Source organism: Carcharhinus amblyrhynchos, chromosome 16 (assembly GCF_965287045.1).
Source record: "Carcharhinus amblyrhynchos chromosome 16, sCarAmb.v2.hapA, whole genome shotgun sequence".
NCBI classification, from domain to species: Eukaryota; Metazoa; Chordata; class Chondrichthyes; order Carcharhiniformes; family Carcharhinidae; genus Carcharhinus; species Carcharhinus amblyrhynchos.
The window spans coordinates 9,785,392-9,805,377 of NC_137339.1; the positions used below are offsets into that span (position 1 = coordinate 9,785,392).

The window sequence follows — 19,986 nt, forward strand, 5'->3', positions numbered from 1 at the left end:
CAACAAGCAAAACAAAATCCAAACGGCAGTGATTGTGAAGCTTTTCATTTTATGACCTGCCTCGTACTGTTAGAATTTACTTCACTCCTTCCCTGCATACTTACGTGTGAAAATATTTGATGGTGCCTGATCTTGTCACATCCGTCTCTCTGGAGGTGATACTTTCAAATCTCACAAATAATTAGACTGCGGCAATGGATTTTCAATGACATTTTACTTGTCTGAATGTTGACTCCAGGTTCTTCATTCTAAAAGCCTTTATGTAATTCAAGTCCTGTTCTATATCGGCCGCCAGTGTGTCACCGAACGCACTTTACTTCCTGCCAGCATCAGTGTTGAAATTAATATTAATTGCATTCTTTCCTACTCGAATTCACTCCTTCCCAGGACAACAGAACCCGCAGAATTACTTAGCCTTTGCTCCTACAATCTACTAGCTCTCAAAACCCAACCTTATCAGCATCTACCCACCGGCTTACCTTGAATCCTCGCCTGCTCTTTCCTACCTTGGTGGTGCTTTGGTTAGACGGGGTAAATTCAGAAAGAATGTTCCCACTGGTGGGGGAGTCCAGAATTAGGGGTCATAGTTTGAAGGTAAGGGCCTTTTAGAAGTGTGGTGAAGAGAAATTTCTTCACCCAGAGAGTGGTGAATGTTTTGAATTCACTGCTGCAGAATGTAGTTGAGGCCAAAATGTTGCGTGATTTCATGAAGAAATTAGCTCCTGGGGCTAAAGAGATCGAGGGATATGGGGGGAAGGGGTAATCAGGTCATTGAATTTGATATTCAGCCATGATCAAAATGGCTGAGGTCATTTGAGGAAAACCTTTCTCACTCAGAGGGTGGTGACGGTCTGGAATGCGCTGCCTGGAAGGGTGGTGGAGGTGGGATGTCTCATACCCTTTAAAAAGTACCTGGGTGAGTGCTTGGCACGCCATAGCATTTAAGGCTATGGGTCAAGTGCTGGCAAGTGGGATCAGATGGGTCGGTGCAGACTCGATGGGCTGAAGGACCTCTTCTGCACTGTAGGATTCTGTGATTCTCTGGTTCTGAAAATGAATGGCGGAGCAGGCTCAAAGGGCCAAATGGCCTACTCCTGCTTCTACTTTCTACGTTTCTATATTTCTATGGTCTTTTGCCCATTTCTCAAATTCAAAAAGAGATTAGCTTCCAAGAGGAAGACTCAATTACTGCATAAAAATAGAATTCACACAATGCTAGCAACAACAACCACTAACTGTACTCACCTCGTCTTTTCTCACACTCAATGATAAACAGATTAGTCTGTTCCTGTATTTTGAGACCAAACAACAAGTTGCCATTACTGAAACATATGAAGCTTTGGCCGTGTTAGTTAGTTAGTTAGCAAGTTAGTTAGTTAGTTAGTTAGATACGAGTTGGACCTCAGCTGGAATATTGTTACAGTTCCGGGTGCCACGCTGTAGGAAGCATTGGAAATGGTGCAGAAGAAGTTTACAAGAATACTCTCAATGGTAAGAAACTTGTTGTTGTGAAGATAGATTGGAGAGTTTGGGACTGTTTTCCTCAGAGTGAAGGCTGAGGCGATTTGTTGGATGTGTTCAAAATCATGAGGCGGTTGGGCAGAATGGATGAGGAGAAACTGTTCCCGCTTGTAAATGAATCGAGAACAAGAGGGCACAGCACTAACGCGATTTGCAAAAGAAACAAGTATGATGTGAGAAAATCTTTTCTTCACACAGTGAATGGCTGGGGTCTGCAATGCACTGTCGGGATGTGTGTGGTGGAGGCAGGTTCAATTGAGGTATTCAAGAGGGCGTTAGATGAGTATTTGGAAGAAACAGGGTAAAGCAGGAGAATGGCGCAAAAGCATTTTGCTCATTTGGAGAGCCGGCGGTGACATGATGGGCCAAATGGCCTCCTTCGCCACCATAACAATTGTGTGATTCTGCATACTGACTCCTTCACCTTTCACATTCTGCCTAATAAACTAGGATCATAGGAGGAGGCCACTCAGATCATTGTACCAATATTGGTTAATAGAAGGAGATCATCCAATTTGCCCCACTCCTCAGCTCTTTTCCCTTACCTATGTAGATTCTTCCTTTTGATTTTGTAATGATGGGAAGTTGATTTTTCCCTCTGCATAATTTTGGAACCATCCAAAGGGATGTATCTCACCTCGTACTCTTGTACGAGTGTGTGTGAGATAGTAGGAAGTTATTGGTTTTGGTAGATTAAACCAGTGTCTGACACGCTATCATGAACAATTAACAGAACTTTATTTTTTAAACTGATGACAACATTATTAAAACAATTAGCAAACTGAATAAAATCCCAATAGAATGTGGTTTGAATACTATAAGACTCATTCAGGAATAGTAAAATAAATCATTACAGAATTTAGTCACTCTCAAGTGAAATACAAACAGGCGTCTCTGGAAATGTGACTTTCTTCAATGATGCTCATGGCTGGAACACTTTCTGCATTCATATCTCTCCCTATTCTGATGGTGGTTTTATGAAGGCACACATGAAGACTGCAGGATTTACATGACAGCCTCACCCACCTTCCTTCTGACTCAAGAGCTGGCAAGCATAGTCTGCCAATTACCCCTTTTCTCCGAATTTATATACCTGGAATTACCTCACAGCATTCCTGTGATCTGAGTGGCTTGAGGCTGTCAACAACTCTCACACCTGAATTATTTTGATTCCGTGTCTCTGCAGGCTTGCTTTAAAATCATTGGGTCCAATTCAAAAGCCTGTTTTGGTTAGGTTGGAACACTGACTGCTGGGCTTTGATACAACTGTTGCAAAGACCTGCTTCTGCAGCCTGAACTCTGAAATCCTAAAATCCACTCATAAAGATACTTGTTTTGTTTTAAAGAGACAATGCTGTATCTTTATTTTCCTTTCGGATTTAGCATCTTTTTTCACTACTTACATTTGTCAAACACCACATTTTTAACCTTGTTTGTGCAACTTCACAACATAATACAAATACAGGTGACAAACCAATTGTCGTCTATGGCTAGAGACATAGGAATGAGTAGTGGCCCAGTTGCAGTTGAGAAAATGTCCAAACTGTGACTTATGAGGAAAGGCTGGACAGGTTGAGTCTATATCAATTGGAGTTTAGAAGAATGAGAGGTGATCCTATTGACACATATCAGATCCTGAGGAGACTGTGTGGATGCTGAAGAGCTGTTTGCTCCTTTGAGAGTGTTTTGAACTAGGGAACACAATTTAAAAATAAGGGATCTACCATTTAAGATGGAGATGAAGAAATTTGTCTCAGAGAGCAGTGGAGCAGGGTCGTGGAATATTTCTAAGGCTAAGCTAGATAGATTCTTGATTGACAACAGAGTCAAAGGGAATCAAGGGTAGGAAAGAAGAGAAAGTCAAATTAGCCATGATCTTATCAAAAGGCAGGGCAGTCTTCAGAGACCAAATAGCCTAGTCCTACTCATAATTCTTATATTGATATGTTCCACAGAACCATAGAATTCTTAAAGTGGAGAAGGAGGCCATTCGGTCCATCAAGTTTGCACTGATAGAACATAGAACCCAATATGTGGTTTCATGTTAATGTTCGCCTGTGGATTTATCATTGATTTGATTGGGATACAGTGAAAAGTATTGTTTCCTGTGCACTATACAGACAAAACATACCACTCATAGAGAAAGGAGAGTGCAGAATGTAATGTTACAGTCATAGCTAGGGTGTAGAGAAAAATCAACTTAATACAAGGTAGGTCCATTCAAAAGTCTGATGGCAGCAGGGAAGAAACTGTTCTTGAGTCAGTTGGTATGTGACCTCAGACTTTTGTATCTTTTTCCCGATGGATTAAGGTGGAAGAGAGAACGTCTGGAATGTGTAGAGTCCTTGATTATGCTGGCTGCTTTGCCGAGACAGCAGGAAATGTAGACAGAGTCATTAGATGGGAGGCTGGTTTGCATGATGGACTGGGTTTCATTCATGACCCTTTGTAGTTTCTTGGGTCTTGGTTAGAATAGGAGCCATACCAAACTGTGATACATCCGGAAAATGTTATCAGTGTTCCCACCTTTCCTATTTTCTCTTTCCTCAGGATAATGAGTAAACTGAGGGACAATCTCCAACCCTACTGTGGGAAGGAGGGTGTATCGCATTTGGGCACACTCTTAGCCCAACCACACACATTGACTTTCTAGCAGAGGTTATACAATAACGGTTCGAAGCTGGATGGCTGGTGTAATTTGGGAGAAACAAGTGGGGGTTGGGAATTTACAGGCAATGGAGAATACTGAAGGATACAGATAGAGAAAGCTAGGTGTCCAAGAAAATAATTTTCCGAAAGAGCAGGTGAATCATGCGATGAAATAAGTCATTTTGGATTTTATAGAGAGAGAGTGCAAGTTCAAGGAAGTAATGATAAGTTGCGCAAAATCTTGGTTGGGTGTCAGTTTCTGTGTGTAGTTACGCATGTCCAGTTATTGTGGAAAGCTCAATAAATCTATTGTGTAGAATGACTTCAGGTGTAAGAAACAATAGTAATATAGAATTGAGATAAAGGACTGTTCCCATTAGGAAAAAGAGGATACTTTTAAAGTGGTTTTTATATTCTGAAGCGATTTGGTACAGTAAATAGGGAAAGACTATTTATATTGACGGAGGAAGAAGTGATGAAAAAAAATAAGACCATGAAATGTAGGAACAGAAGTAGGCCATTCAGCCCATTGAGTCTGCTATGCCATTCAATGACTGATCTGATGTGAGAATCCTCAACTCTACTTTCCCGCCTTATCCCTTAACCCTTGATTCCCTTACTGAGTAAAAATCCGTCTATCTCAGCCTTCAACATCCTAAACATCCCAGCCTCTGCAGCCTTCTGTTGTAAAAGATTCCACAGATTCACTATCATCCCCTAGTGATGAAATTTCTCCTCATCGCTGTCTTAAACGTGCACCCTCTTATTCTGAGATTACCCCCTCTGGTCGCTGACTCTTCCACAATATCAATGTCAAAATATCAATTTAGATTGATCGTTAAGGGAGTGAGGTGAGAGGTTAAGAAATTATTCTTGTACAAAGGGTTGTTGGAACTATAGAATAGTTCAGCACAGGGATCATCTTTCAAATAAGTATTTAATAAATATTTGATGCACCAGTTAGCTTTAGGAAGAGAGCTGGGGGAGTGGGATTAATTTTGGATTGTTTTTGTTAAGGGCCAGCACAGACTCAATGGCTGACAGACCCCTTCTGTTTTGTTCCGTTTAGCCTGGGGGTATTGTTTGGGCTTTGGAAAAGCAATCTTGTACTACCTGGAGGCTTTCCATTGTCGTGTGACTTTGCCATGAGGCAAGCAATGTAGGCTGCCATTTTCAGAGTCCAACAAAGCCTCAGAGACAGACACTGATGAAGTCTGCTATCCTTACACACCAAACAAGCATTAAGGCTATTTTGTTGCATATCAGTTAGTTTAAGTTAATTTTTATGTCACAAGCAGGCCAACATTAATACTGCAATGAAGTTACTGTGAAAACCCCCAAGTTGCCATATCTTGGTGCTTGTTCGGGTACACTGAGGGAGAATTTAGCATGGACAATGCAACCAATACCAGAATGAAAGGAAGTGGGATTGCTTGATCTTGGGTTTGGACACAGCTCAGCACAACATTGAGGACCGATGGGCCTGTACTGTGCTGTACTGTTCTATGTTCTAACCAGCATGTCTTTCGGACTGTGGAAGGGAACCGGAGTACCTGGAGGAAACCCATGCAGACATGGGGAGAACATGCAGACTCCAGTGACCTAAGCCAGGAATCGAAGCCAGGTCCCTGGTGCTGTGAGTCAACAGTGCTAACCATTGTGCCACTGTGCCACCCTCATAGTTACTATTCCTAATGACTTCAGCTGATCATGAACTGGAAATCGTAAAATCAATTCAGATGTAAAAGATTATTGTGTCCAACTTAGATCATCTTTCCGGAAAGCTCTCTCTGCACAGCTGCCACATTTTTTGCTTCAATAATGCCAAGGTTTTCATTTCCTCAACTTTATCTAATTTGTACAGTTAACAGAGGACTATTACTTTACAGTACTTGTGTGCGTGCACGTGTTTATGTATGTATGTGTGTGTGTGTATGTGTACGCCCGTGCATGTGTGTGTATGTGTAAGTGTGCACTCGTGTGTGTGTGTGTGTGTGTGTGTGTGTGTTCGCAATAATCAATAATAAATGAATAGAAATTCCCTCCAATTAAATATTGAGAAGACTGAAGCCATTCCTTTTGGTCATAATCCTCAGCTCCTGTCTCCATCCTTCTCCCTGGCAACTATCTGAGATTGCTCGTAATTTTGCTGTCATATTTAACCCAGAGATGAGCTTCAGACCACATATGCATGCTATCACTAAGAGTCCCTATTTCCAAATTCCTAACATTACCCCAATTTGTTCCTACCTCAGCTCATCTGCTGATAACATGTTCCTTCTGTTGCCACTCGACTTGACAATTCCTGGCTGGCCTCTCGTATTCTACCCCTGTAAACTCTACTGCCCGTGTCTTCACTCTCAGTAAATCCCATTCACCTATCACCCCTGTGCCATATGACCCACATTGACTCCTGGTCAAGCGATAAACATTCTTGTTTTCAAATTCCTCCACGGAATAACACTTCCCTCTCCCTGTAATTGCTTCCAGCCCCGCAACCCTCTGGAATGTCTGTGCTCCTCTAATTCCAGCCTCTTGAACTTTCTCCAATTTTAAATGTTCCGTCATTTGTGTCCAGGTCTTCAGCTGGAAGGCTGAAGACACTAAACTCTGGAATTCCCTCCATCAACTTCCCCGTCACTCCCTCGCTTTATTTCTTTAAGATGCTTCATGAAACTTACCTCTTTGACCAAGCTTTTTGTCATCTGCCGTAGTATCACATTATGTGGCAGGGTGTATAACTCACTGTATAACTATATGTAAACTTTATATATATGTCAAGTTATACATATATATTGTTAGACAGTAAGTTATACACTTTACATATAAGTGTATAATTTTACTTTATAACAATATATATTTATAACTATATATATAAAACTTTACTGTATAACAATCCTGTGAAGCTACTTTAGATGTCTTAAGGCACTTATATAATCTAAGTTTTTGCTGTTGATATTGTCAAAGTGTCTCCAAAGTAAGACAGAGATCAATGTTATGTTTCGAATGAACCCCCATGCCTGAATTTGTCTTTAGAGTGTAACTCCTCACATGTAAATAATTGGATACGTGGCACAGTGGTTGGCACGCCTGCCTCGCAGCGCCAGGATCCGGGGTTGGATCACTGTCTCTGTGGAGTCTGCACGTTCCCCGTATCTGCGTGGACTTCCTCGGAGTGATCCAGTTTCCCCCCACGTTCTAAAGATGCGCTGGTTAGGTTGATTGGCAATGCTAAATTCACCCTCAATATACCTGTAATAAGTCTTCAGAGGAAGAAGTCCCTTCACCAAAATCCCTTTATTTACAATTCCAACAGCAGTACACAGAGTGCTATCAGCCAGCAATTTACCTTCGGGAGTGCCAGAGGAACTGACACTCCTGGTTAAATACAAAGGAAAGACTCCCTGATTGGCTCATCAATTGAGTCCTTAATCAGGGAGTTCATATTCCAATAGGCCAACCTCAAGGGTCTGATCAAAGTAAATTCAGTATCCGTACAGGGGCTGGAGTTGGCGACGGGTGGATTTTCACAGTAATTTCACTGCAGTGTTAATGTAAGTCTACTTGTGACACTAATAAATAAACTTTAAACTTCAGATATGGTCTGGTGGAGTCTTCTATGATTTGTGTAGCTTAGACAACAGAACAGCACCATATTTGTCTCTGAGTTGTCCCAAAGAGCGCACTTGTACAGAACAGTAGCACAATATAGCCAGGAAGAAGGACTTGGATACAAGGAGACAGAGTATAAGATGTTTTCTCACAGGCTAGTCCAAGTTGAATGAGGTAGAATGTAGTCTGGTTCTAAATGTTCTTCATGCTAAAATGTTAATCTTAAAAATAAGAAAAGATAGCCATGGTGGTCAAAGGGCCAAATCATCCATTCCTGCTTCTATTTCTTACATTCTTAACTCAACATCGCCAACTTTCTGAATTTATTTAACGGTTCTATTGAAGTGCTAAAAATGTCACATTATCTTACACTAATTATAAAAAATCTTTGAGTAAAAGTTTCTGGAGCATAATTCATAGCTCAGTGCTTTTCACGATAGGAGCTGGAACTGAATGGTGAAACGCATCCAAGCGGAATTTTTTTATGTTGTCATAGTGACAAGGTTCACCTATTGCACTTAATGGGATTTTCAACTAGGCTGGAATAAATCAATGAGGAATAGACACATACACTTTAGGGAGACTCACTCAGCTCCAAGGGCCCAGAAGCACTTAGAAAGCCTGGCCAGCAAGTCCCCTGTTAACTGTACAAAGTATCAATATCATGACCCTTTCAAAAATCCATTACCATAAACTCAGGCCTCTCAAACTGTTTTGGATGAAGGACCCCTTTTCAAATGCATTAGTCAACATGGACCACCCCCCCATCTAAATTACAATACTCACGATATGAAAGTGCTCTATGTAAAGCGTGTATACATATTGCCTTTAAGAAAACAGGCATTCGCTTACAGATATCAATAAGGGTGTGCCTGCCCCTCACCGCAGAGAAATAGCTGCTGCAAGATACAGAACTAGATAGGATAGATGCAGGGAGGATGTTCCTGATAGTGGGGGAGTCCAGAACCAGAGGTCGCAGTCTGAAGATTCGGGGTAGACCATTTAGTACGGAGACGAAGAGACATTTCTTCACCCAAAGAGTGGTGAGCCTGTGGAATTCATTACCATAGGGAGTAGTTGATGCCAAAGTATTGAATGTATTCAAGAGGTGGCTGGATATAGCATTTGGGGCGAATGGGATCAAAGGTTATGGGGAGAAAGCAGGATTAGGCTATTGAGTTGGATGATCAGCCATGATTGTAATGAATGGTGGAGCAGGCTTGAAGGGTCAAATGGCTTCATCTTCTATGTTTCTATGATACACAATATACTTCAGTGTGAAACAATAATTTTCAATGTTCTGGGTGCAGTCCACTCTGTGTTGTACATATGGTGGCTGAACTCTGTTCCCACCTCTTACACCAATTCCATTCGGGCTGTTCTTCAGTCACTTACTCTTGACCATGGCACCTTGGCTGGTCACCCACATGGTCCATCCACCTAGGTAAGCTCTTTCACATTATTATGTACTGTCCCCTGCCCACAAAGGGAATCCAAGGGTTTGCAGGCCCCAGTCAGGAGGTTATGGATTCACATATCACTCCCAGGGCTTGAGTACACCAAACAAAAAACCAATCAAGGCTGCCAAACCAGTGGAGCATTGAGGGAGTGCTGCACTGTCAGAGGCCCAGCATTTCAGATGAAATGTCAAACCGAACCACGCCACATCCCGTCAGGTGGATGTAAAATGTCTTGTGGCACAATATCAAAGAAGAACAAGGGAGTCAGCCCTGGTATCGTGGCAAATATTTATCTCTCAATCAGCTGACTATCTGATCGTTATCAAATTGTTGTTGTGCTGAAGCTCGCTCGATGCAAATTGATAGCCACATTTCCTACATTACAACAAAGTCCGCACTTCAGAAGTGTTTTGAGGTGTCCAGTAGTCATGTCAGGAGTTTTATAGCTGCAAGGTGCTTGTTTTAAAGGTAATTGAGACACTTGGGCAGTTACGTTTGCGCTTTGTGATGCATCATGGCCAGCGATGTATCCTTGAAATTGTTCCTGAGAGATTCTGGGAGGATTGTTCTCAAGCATTTACTAACAATATTCCACGTCTGCGTGTATTTCCTCTGGGTGCTCCGGTTTCCTCCAACAGTCCAAAACACTGCATTGGTCATGTGAAATTCTCCCTCAGTGTATCCGATCAGGTGCCGGAGTGTGGCAACTAGGGGATTTTAACAGTAATTTCACTGCGGTGTTAATGTAAGGCTACTTGTGACTAATAAATAAACTTTAAACTGTGCTGTGAAAGGCCAGTGGAAGCACTGGTTGGAGAGTGAGTCTTCTTAATGTTTAATTGGAAGAATTGAAGATGATGGCTGCAGTAAAACAGAGGGGAAGGAGAGAGAGTGAATCATTCTAAAAGGACGTGGCGAGTTTAACCAGGCACAACCAGCACTGGCAAAGTGATGGTACAGAGCCAGAAGGCAGGGGGCTTGGAGTTTGAGAGAATTTGTCAGGAGACACAGGTATGGTGGAGCTAATGAGATGAGATGGTTGCTGTGTCAGAGATGGCCCTGGCATTGATTGTGACCTTGGGAATAGAGAGGCCATGAGAGTTGATAAGGTAAAGGGTGCATCTCTGGGTATGAGAAGAGAACTCTGTGAAGGAAACTGAGCAAAAACAGAAGAGGAGATACAACACAGTTAGTGGGGGGGGGGGGGGGCGCATGCTGCATGGTTTACAGCCACAAGCAACACACATACTGCTTCAAAGCAACACACAGCTCCACTCAACACCTGGGCTTGCAATGTGCGTGGCTGTTTATGCCCATAAAAGTCTTGTTGTTGACAATGATGTGACGTTGACCATCACAGCATTGGCACAGACCTAGACGGAGGTCACTTGCCCTGCCATGTCAGAGAGTCTATGGCACAGGACGAGGAGAGAGGGTCATCGAAAACCCCAGCGTCTGCCATCCCCTCTCCCCCGCCCCTTTTGACAAATTAGAACCATTTCGAACGGGATGCCCCAGCAGCGCAATTCTGTAAGTCAAAGAAAAAGAGGGTTGGAGGGCGAACGAAGTGGGGAGTGTAGTTCATAGCAAACAAAGGGATTGTTTTCAAGAAGGGGGACAGTTCGCAAACCATAGGAGCAAACCTGCGAGATCCGTTTGGGGGGAAAAAACAACACCGTATATATTACCTTTGTGTAAAATATTGCTGCACAATTAATTTTAAGTTGCCCTCACCAACACTGTATCAATGTAGCAGAGCTCCCCATTGACAAAACACAGGGAGTTGCATTCATAAACGAGTGTTCAGTAGCGCCCTGCCACTTGATGTGGCAGCACGAACTCTTATCTGTGTTATAATTGCCCCCACACACCGGGCAAACAGAGCTAGGGGATAACCCTCCCTGTGGTATCTATAACACTGTCTGGGCAACCTCTATTCCAGGGGAAGGGGAAAAAAAAGGATTGATTTATATAAAGAGAAGACTCTTTAACACAATGATTTGTTGTTTTGCTCTCAGCGGCTGAATCTCAATGAAATTGACATTATTCTGAATTTTCACAAAGGTAGGGGGGAGGGAGGGAGAAGGAAACTGCAGGGTCAGGTGGGCTGTGAGGCTGGGTGTTGATTGGTGGGGTGGAGAGGGTTACATCACAAAGAGGCCCCGCCCCCCCGTCTCCAAGAGGCCGATCAGCTGTTCAGTAAATTCCAAAATCTGATACACTCCGTGGGACTGACTGACTGGGTGCAAACTAACACTCGCCGGTGGCACTGGCTGGGGGGAGCCTTTCCTCTAAGAAGAAGGAACGTTTTTATTTTAAAAAAACAAAATACCTAAGCAGTCTGTACCTCTCCCCCCAAAAAAACACTGTGCTGCATTATAGATGTGATCTACCTCACTTTGAACTGTCCGTGTAGTTTTTTAAAAAATTTGTTTCTTTATTTGGAGGGGCATTGTTTATAAACTGTGACTGTATACTTGACACAGGACAAAAGAGAGAAGGTAGGTAAAAGTATCCCTCCCTTACTCATTGTGACATCTTTCCTTGTGTTGTAAGGTCAGCTTTTCATGCTATTATTACGCTTTATGCCGCTTGGGTTACTTGAGGCTACAGTTGCTGTCAGGTATTTGGATTGTTGTTGGAGCTTGTCACAGATTTTCCTTTTCATCTATTTTTTTTCCTTCTTAATTTGAGTAAGGATATTTTTCCCTCACTGCAAGATTATTTATAATATTTCCTGGTTGAGTGTTTATATGTATAAATGTGTCATTGTTCTGACCTCTCTTTCAGATCATATTAAGAGAACCATTTCGATTGCATTGTTTTGCCTGTAACTTGTACCATGTCGACGTGAAATGGACCGCGCTGTGTGTGCTCAAATATGTAACTCTAATTTTTCAGGGGAATGTTAACGGATTAACTGTTCTAGTCATTTTATACTTATTGGGACATTTGTTGGCTGCAATCGCGAGTCTCCGGCTTTTCCTGTCCTGAGCTGTAATTTTATTAATATTTTAGCTACAAGGCTGGCCTGTTCTCTCTCCATTGTTAAAACAGCTGATTTTTTGCCGGTATTGGACAGTTTGAGATTAGTCAATAAGGTGACGTGAAGGTTATTAACATAAAACACAGCCGCACCATGACGTGATGTTCCTTAAAGGGGCCATCTCGCCTCCCTAACCTGCTTTGTCCTTTTCTATTTTGCATCAGCGGTAGGATTTCCAAAAGCCAGTCACATCGAAATATCAGAGCGTTGTCTCTGATGCACATTGCTTTCTCACTACAAGTTTATGAACTAGCTTCTGGACAATGGAGTAATTTCAGCTTCTGAATTGTCAGATGCAGGGTAGGTCAAAGAATCCCTACAGTGTAGGAGGAGGCCATTTGGCCCATCGAGCCTGCACAATCCTGCCCTATCCCCATGTGTATCTACCCTAGCTAATCCCCCTGACACTAAGGACAATTTAGAATGGCCAATCCACCTAACCCGCACATCTTTGGACTGTGGGGGAGAAATCGAAGGAAACCCGTGCAGACATGGGGAGAATGTGCAAACTCCACACAGACAGTGACCCGAGCCAGGAGTCGAACCCAGGTCCCTGGTGCTGTGAGGCAGCAGTGCTAACCACTGTACTGCCCATTAATCTGTTATTGTACTGTCAAGTGTCTTCAATTTAAACATTAAGAGAGTTTAGAGGACCCTTTTCTCCATGGAAACATAAAAGCTAGAAACAGGAATAGGCCATTCGGCCCTATGAGCCTTATCCACCATTCATTTTGACCATGGCTGATCATATTCAATATCCTGATTTCACCCCATGTGTCTAATTTCTTATTGAAATTGCACAACGTTTTGACCTCAACTACCTGTGGTAGTGAACTCCACACGTTCACCAATCTCTGGGTGAAGAAATTTCTCCTCCCCTCAGTTCTAAAAGGTTTACTCCTTATCCTCATACCATTCCTATATCCATTGTCTTCCACCCAACATAGTAGTTAGCACTGTTGCCTCACGGCGCCAGGGACCCAGGTTCGATTCCCACCCTAGGTGACTATCTGTGTGGCGTTTGCATGTTATCCCCATGTCTGTATGGGTTTTACCGTAAAATGTAGAAGCAGAATTAGGCCATTTGGCCCATTGAGTTTGCTGTGCCATTCAATCATGGCTGATGTTTTTCAATCCCATTCCTCACCCTTTCCCTGTAACCTTTGATCCCTTTACCAACTAAGAATCTATCTATCTCTGTCTTAAATACACTCAATGAACTGATCTCCATAGCCTTCTGTGCCAACGAATTCCACAGATTCACCACCCTCTGGCTGAAGAAATTCCTCCTCATCTCGGTTTTAAAAGGTCTTCCCTTTACTCTGAGGCTGTGCCCTTGGATCCTAGTCTCTCCAGGGCTTTTCTTTCCTTTGGGTGCTCCAGTTTCGTCCCACATCCCAAAGATGTGCAGATTAGGTGGATTGGCCATGCTAAATTGCCCCTTAATGTCACAGGGGCTGGTAGGGTAAATACATAGGATTAAGGGAATAGGGCCTGGGGGGGGATTGTGGTTGGTGCAGACTCGAGGGGCCGAATGGCCTCCTCCTGCACTGTAGGGATTCTATGACGGTTAGGGGGCAAATCTGGAATTTCAAGTGCAGCAAAATACTTTCCTTACTTCCTCCTGTGATGCTTGCCATTGGGTCCCCAAGGAATTGTTATCTCAGTAAGGAATTACCTTTGGGAAAGACAGAGGGGGAAAATTGACTATGTTGGAGGGAGTGGTGGAACCTTGGCTTTATAGGCTCACTACCCATGGTGTTTAAGTAAAATTGTCTTTTTTGAATAAATAATAAACTACATACTGTAATTTAGCACATTATTAACGGAGCCTATTTTAAAGAGACTATAAATCAAACTCAAATTTATGGAATTCTGGAGTTACCAGAGATACTTAGTGGTGCTTTTGGGTGTTCGTACTTAATGATTTTTTTTCCATTTTAAAAACCTGCTTTAACCTTCTACTCGAACCCCTTGCCATAAAAGCCAACATGTCACTTGCTTTCCTGATTACCTGCGTGCTAACCTTTTGTGTTCCCTATATGGGTACACAACCAAGTCGCAAATCATCAAAGTTTACAAGTCTAACACCTTTTTTCTGGTTTTCTACTCTTTTGACTGAAGTGAGTGAATAACATCACACTTCCCACATTTAACCCCATTTACCACCTTACTGCCAACTCACTTCATTGAAATCATAGCGTAGAGTGCAGGAGGAGGCCATTCAGCCCATCAAGTCTGCACCGACAACAATCCCACTTTGGCCTTGTTCCATAACCCCAAATATTTACCCTGTAATCCCTTTAACCTACACATTCCAGGACACTAAGTGACAATTTAGCATGACCAAAGCATGTAACCTGCATATCTTTGGAGTGTCCAAATCTCTCTGCAGCTTCTGTATCCTTCCTCTTCATGGCTTGAGGTCCCATCTCTATCTATATCACCAGCAACCTTAAATATATTACTCTCCTTGTTCATCTAAATCATTGCTATAAGTTTGCAGATGATACAAAGATACGTAGAAGGACAGGTTGTATTGAGGAAGCATGGGGCTGCAGAGGGACTTGGACAGGCTAGGAGAGTGGGCAAAGAAGCAGCAGATGGAATACAATGTGGAAAAGTGGAAGGTTATGCGCTTTGGAAGGAGGAATGGAGACGGAGACTATTTTCTAAATGGGGAAAATGCTTAGGAAATCAGAAACACAAAGGAACTTGGAAGTCATTGTTCGAGATTTCCTTAAGGTTAACATGCAGATTCAGTCGGCAGTTAGGAAGGCAAATGCAATGTTAGCATTCATGTCGAGAGATCTAGAATACAAGTGCAGGGATATACTTCTGAGGTTGTATTACTCCATTTGGAGTGTTGTGAGCAGTTTTGGGCCCCATATCTAAGGAAGGATGTGCTGGCCTTGGGAAGAGTCCAGAGAAGGTTCACAAGAATGATCCCTGGAATGAAGAGCTTGTCGTATGAGGAACGGTTGAGGACTCTGGGCCTGTACTCATTGGAGTTTAGAATGATGAGGGGGGATTTTATTGAAACTTACAGGATACTGCGAGGCCAGAATAGAGTGGACGGGGAGAGGATGTTTCCACTAGTAGGAAAAACTAGAACCAGAGGGCACAACCTCAGGTTAAAGGAGCAATCCTATAAGATAGATGAGGAGGAATTTTTTCAGCCAAGAGAGTGGTGAATCTGTGGAACTCTTTGGCGCAGAAGGCTGTGGAGGCCTTCAATGTCTTGAAGACAGAGGTGGATAGGTTCTTGATTAATAAGGGGATCGGGGGTTATGGAGAAAAGGCAGGAGGAGACTGGGGATGAGAAAAATATCAGCCATGATTGAATGGTGGAGCAGACTCGATGGGCCGAGTGGCTGAATTCTGCTCTTTTGTCTTATAGTCTTATAGGTGTAAATAGCTGAGGGCTTTGGGTTTAATACCCTGGTGACTGCAGTATTTTTCAGTGTAAATACATTCGCTGTGTTTCTGGGTAATAGCTGGCAAACAAATTTGTTGTTTCTTCCTTTATTCTGCAAGTTTCCCACGATGTATCTGGCCACTTCTGTGCAGCGAGTTCTTTCACAACACCAGTTTTTGTTTTTAAAACTTATTCTCTGAACCCGTTGAGTTGGTGACAAGTGTCCCACCTCCCCAGCAACCCAACCAGGTTTAGACTTTTGAAAGTATATCTCCGTCCGGATGTAGTTAAAGCTGACCAGGCTGCGTTTTGGGGCTCTGGGAAAGTGGTGATTGACTACTGTCTGGAATTGTAATCAATTGTCCAACTGAATGGCTTGAGAGGCCCTAACTGGGACAAGAATCGTGTACGGGTGTCCGATTCCGTCCTCTAAAGGAACTACGTAAACTAGTTTGATTTTTCTAACAGCAGCTTTTATGGTGACACTGGTAACACGGCTATGATTTGACTCTTGAGTCTGAGTTTCTGGTCTGGTACTATAGCCACACAAAACAATGTGGGATAACGTAGTCAAGACTGTACTGGTCTTAGCGTTCCTTCACACCCATACTGTGTTTTTATCCTTTGGGGAAGTGGTGGAAGGATTTCCAAGCCAGTTATCAGCCTATTAAACAGCGTTGAGTGCTCCTTCCGCAGCCAACAAGTCCACGGAAGGAACACAGCGCTTCAGGTCCAGCGGTTAGGCATGCTACCATTCTGTCACAAAGCTTCTGACTTTTAATGGGTGTAATGACCGTTCCTCCTAGAGTAGACTGTGTCGGTGGAGCTGGCAGTGCTCCCATAGCCGTGGCAATACATCTTCTTTCATGATGGTCTAACTGTGGCCCTGGTGCTTTGACCTGCTTTGTGTGTATTCTACGTTGGGGGGTGGGGGGGCGGAGTTTGGGTGTGGGTGAATGCAATGCTTTGAACTGTTTAATGGCCTTCAACATCAGAATGATGCAACTTCCTGCAAGCAGGACGGTGATTCAGAACAACTTGTAATTTGGTTTAGGTCTTTCATCATCTAATATTTTAGAGGTGTGTGTGTGTATGTATATAGCGTGACAGTGCCCAGAATAAATCAGGGGATGAGTTATTTGAGAATGTAGTATAATGGAAAATCTCCTGGCATTGTTCACTCACTGACATAAAGTAGAAAGCTAACTCTAAATGTCTTTACTGTTCTCCTCATTCCGGCATCTTCCCTCATTTGACCGTATACTTTTTATGGCTCCTTCTCTTCCCAAGACTGCACAAAGCTACAAAAAGTTGTGAATGTAACCCAATCCATCACGCAAACCAACCTCCCATCCACTGACTCTGTCTACACTTCCTGCTGCCTCAGAAAAGCAGCCAGCATAATTAAGGACCCCACACACCCCAGACATTTTCTCTTCCACCTTCTTTCGTCAGGAAAAAGATGCACGTACCAACTGACTCACAAACAGCTTCCTCCCTGCTGCTATCAGACTTTTGAATGGATGTACTTTGCATTAGTTGATCTTTCTCTGCACCCTAGCTATGACTGTAACATTACATTCAGCACGCTGTCCTTTCCTTCTCTATGAGCGGTATGTTTTGTCTGTATAGTGCGCAAGAAACAATACCTTTCACTGTATACTAATAGGTGTGACAAATCAAATCCATTCCTCCATCTACATTTTGGTTGTGTACACTCTTGCATTCTCAAATGTACTTTCTTGTGTACGCCAGTGTGTTTTTCCCTGTCTCCTCTCTTGCACCTTCCTTTACTTGCCTCTCCTCCCTTTTTTTTATATTTGTTTTTCCGTGGCGCTCTTCCACACTCCAGACCGCTCAAAACTTGACTTTGTTTTGTATTCCCTTTTTAATTACGAAAGAAAATCTATTATCAAACATGTTGTTTGATTTACACTAATTTCAATGCAATGTTTGGTATGTGTGGTAACAAGTGAATGTTACTGAGTGACATATTTTGCTAATAACTCTGGAACAAGATTTCAAGGAATCACTGTGGTATTATTGTGCACTACATTGCTTCCCTGCTACAGTGATACTTGGATTCTGGTAATACCACTAGCGTTTGGGAGTTGCCTTATTTGGGGAGGGTGGAGAACCTTGTTTGGGACTGAAGAGTCTATTTGTTGTCCAAGGTATCTCAGAATGCAGATTTGTCACACCTACTTCCTAAACGCTGCTGACTCAGTGTCAGAGACTCGCATTTAATTCCGGCCTCAGGTCACTATGCAGAGTCTGAATGTTCTCCCCGTGTCTGCGTGAGTTTCTACCAGGTCCTCCAGTTTCCTCCCACACTCCAAAGATGTGCAGGTTAGGTGGATTGGCCATGCTAGATTGCCCCTTGCTGTCCCAAGATGTGTGGGTTAGATGATTATCCATGGGAAATGTGTAGGATTACAGGGATGGGGTGGGGGAGAGGACCTGGGTAAAGTAGTCTGTCAGAGAGTCGGTGAAGACATGATGGGCCCAATGGCCTTTTCTGCACTGTTGCATTCTATGAATGTTGCAGGACTTTTCTATGTTTTCAGTTGCCCCAGCCCCAAAGATCAAAGCTTCTAGTTGCCTGTCCTAATGAAGGAGCAGCGCTCCAAAAGTTTGTGCTGCCAAATAAACTTGTTGGACTTTAACCTGGTGTTGTGAGACTTCTTATTAATATCTACCGACAGGGCTTGGTGCTAAATTCTGTTTGCTTCTGTGAAGCCCCCACCCCTCCGGGACAATTTACTAGGTTAAAGGCATTTACTGTTACTGTTCAGTGTGATAGAAAATGCACTCAATAACTGTTTGTACAAAGTGTAAAGTGTTTGTTGGTGAAGCATCCCAGAGTTGTAACTGTACAAGTGTCCGCCACACAATGGGAATTTGTCAACTTTGTATTTCAATTAGTAGAAATACATGTCCAAGCTGTCATTAATTTAAGTTTACTAGAGTTACAAATAGACTTAAGTTAACACTGCAATGAAAGTTACTGTGAATACCCCCCAGTCGCCACACTCCTCAATATCAACTTTGACTGGCCAAGATGTTCCCATGGAGAATGCAATGGGGAAGTATTGGTGCAGCACGGTGGCACAGTGGTTAGCACTGCCGCCTCACAGTGCCAGGGATCCCCTGGCTTGGGTCACTGTCTGTGCAGACTCTGCTTGTTCTCCGAAAGACGTGCTGGTTAGGTGCTTGACCAAGTTTGGAAAAAATGTCTAGTTGGCATATTTTACCAGTGTCTGACAATATTTATCAGAGCAACTTTAATTTTCATGTAGTTGCTTGCCTACAGATGCAAAGTGACCAGACTTCATATGTACGTGTGCAAATAGCTCATGGCTCCCAGACTAGCAGTGCAAATTTGTAAAACAGAAAAGAAAGCTCGAGGGGAATGTTTTACATTTTGTTTTTGCCCTAGCATATTAGCCAGCTGCGTAATAAAATATGCACACACTGGTGAATATGGATGGGTTGGTTTATTTTTGACAGGCTGTGAGATCTCTGTCATATTGCAGTCTGTAAATTGTACTCTGCATTACAGATGAGGACACTAAGTAGGCATGCACAGAACCCTGGTCCTGACATCTCTCTTCAGTGGTCGGAAAGAGGGCAAGTGAGGATTTTGTTGCAGAGATTTCCTGAACACTTGAGGAATAACCTTGCTTAGCACTGCCCTGCGTTAACATTGTATATAAGTCCAAACCTAAACAGGGTGGACCCGTTTTCTGATGAGGGGGGTCTCACTTGTATCTTGCGGTGTCAAATGTTGATCTGGGGTCTGAGTCTGAAGTCCTACAAATAAAAATAAAAAATGGGGTGACACAGTGGTTAGCACCGCTGCCTCACAGCGCCAGGGACCCGGGTTCAATTCCAGCCTCGGATCATTGTCTATGTGGAGTTTGCACATTCTCCCCGTGTCTGTGTGGGTTTCCTCCGGGTGCTCCAGTTTCCTCCCACAGTCCAAAGATGTGAGGGTCAGTTGATTAGCCATGCTAAATTAACCCTAGTGTCAGGAGATTAGCAGGGTAAATATGTGGGATTACGGGAATAGGGTCTGGATGGGATTGTAATTGGTGCAGACTCGATGGGCTGAATGGCCTCCTGCTGCACTGTAGGGATTCTATAACTTTGCATTAACAGCATACAGAGCTTTTCAGGACCACCTGGAGAGTCTAAGTGGTTTACAGCCATTGAACTACTTTTGATGTGTATTCCCTGTTGTAATGTGGGAATTCTGCAGCAACTTCCCATTAATATTT

The 19,986-nt window shown here is 43.0% G+C and overlaps 1 protein-coding gene across 4 annotated transcripts in view; it reads left to right on the top strand.

The window, feature by feature from the left end:
• Positions 1-10,664: 10,664 nt before the first annotated feature.
• The window catches only part of LOC145353828 (tumor protein p53-inducible nuclear protein 2-like), a 35,107-nt gene continuing 25,785 nt past the window's right edge, over positions 10,665-19,986 (top strand). For 2 of the 4 annotated variants that reach the window (XM_080204670.1, XM_080204673.1), the window contains exon 1: positions 11,455-11,743. The gene's annotated coding sequence lies outside the window, so the exon portion shown is untranslated. Of the gene's footprint in view, positions 10,773-11,454; positions 11,744-11,800; positions 11,866-19,986 lie in introns of those variants that run through there. The other 2 variants (XM_080204671.1, XM_080204672.1) reach the window with 2 other exon arrangements.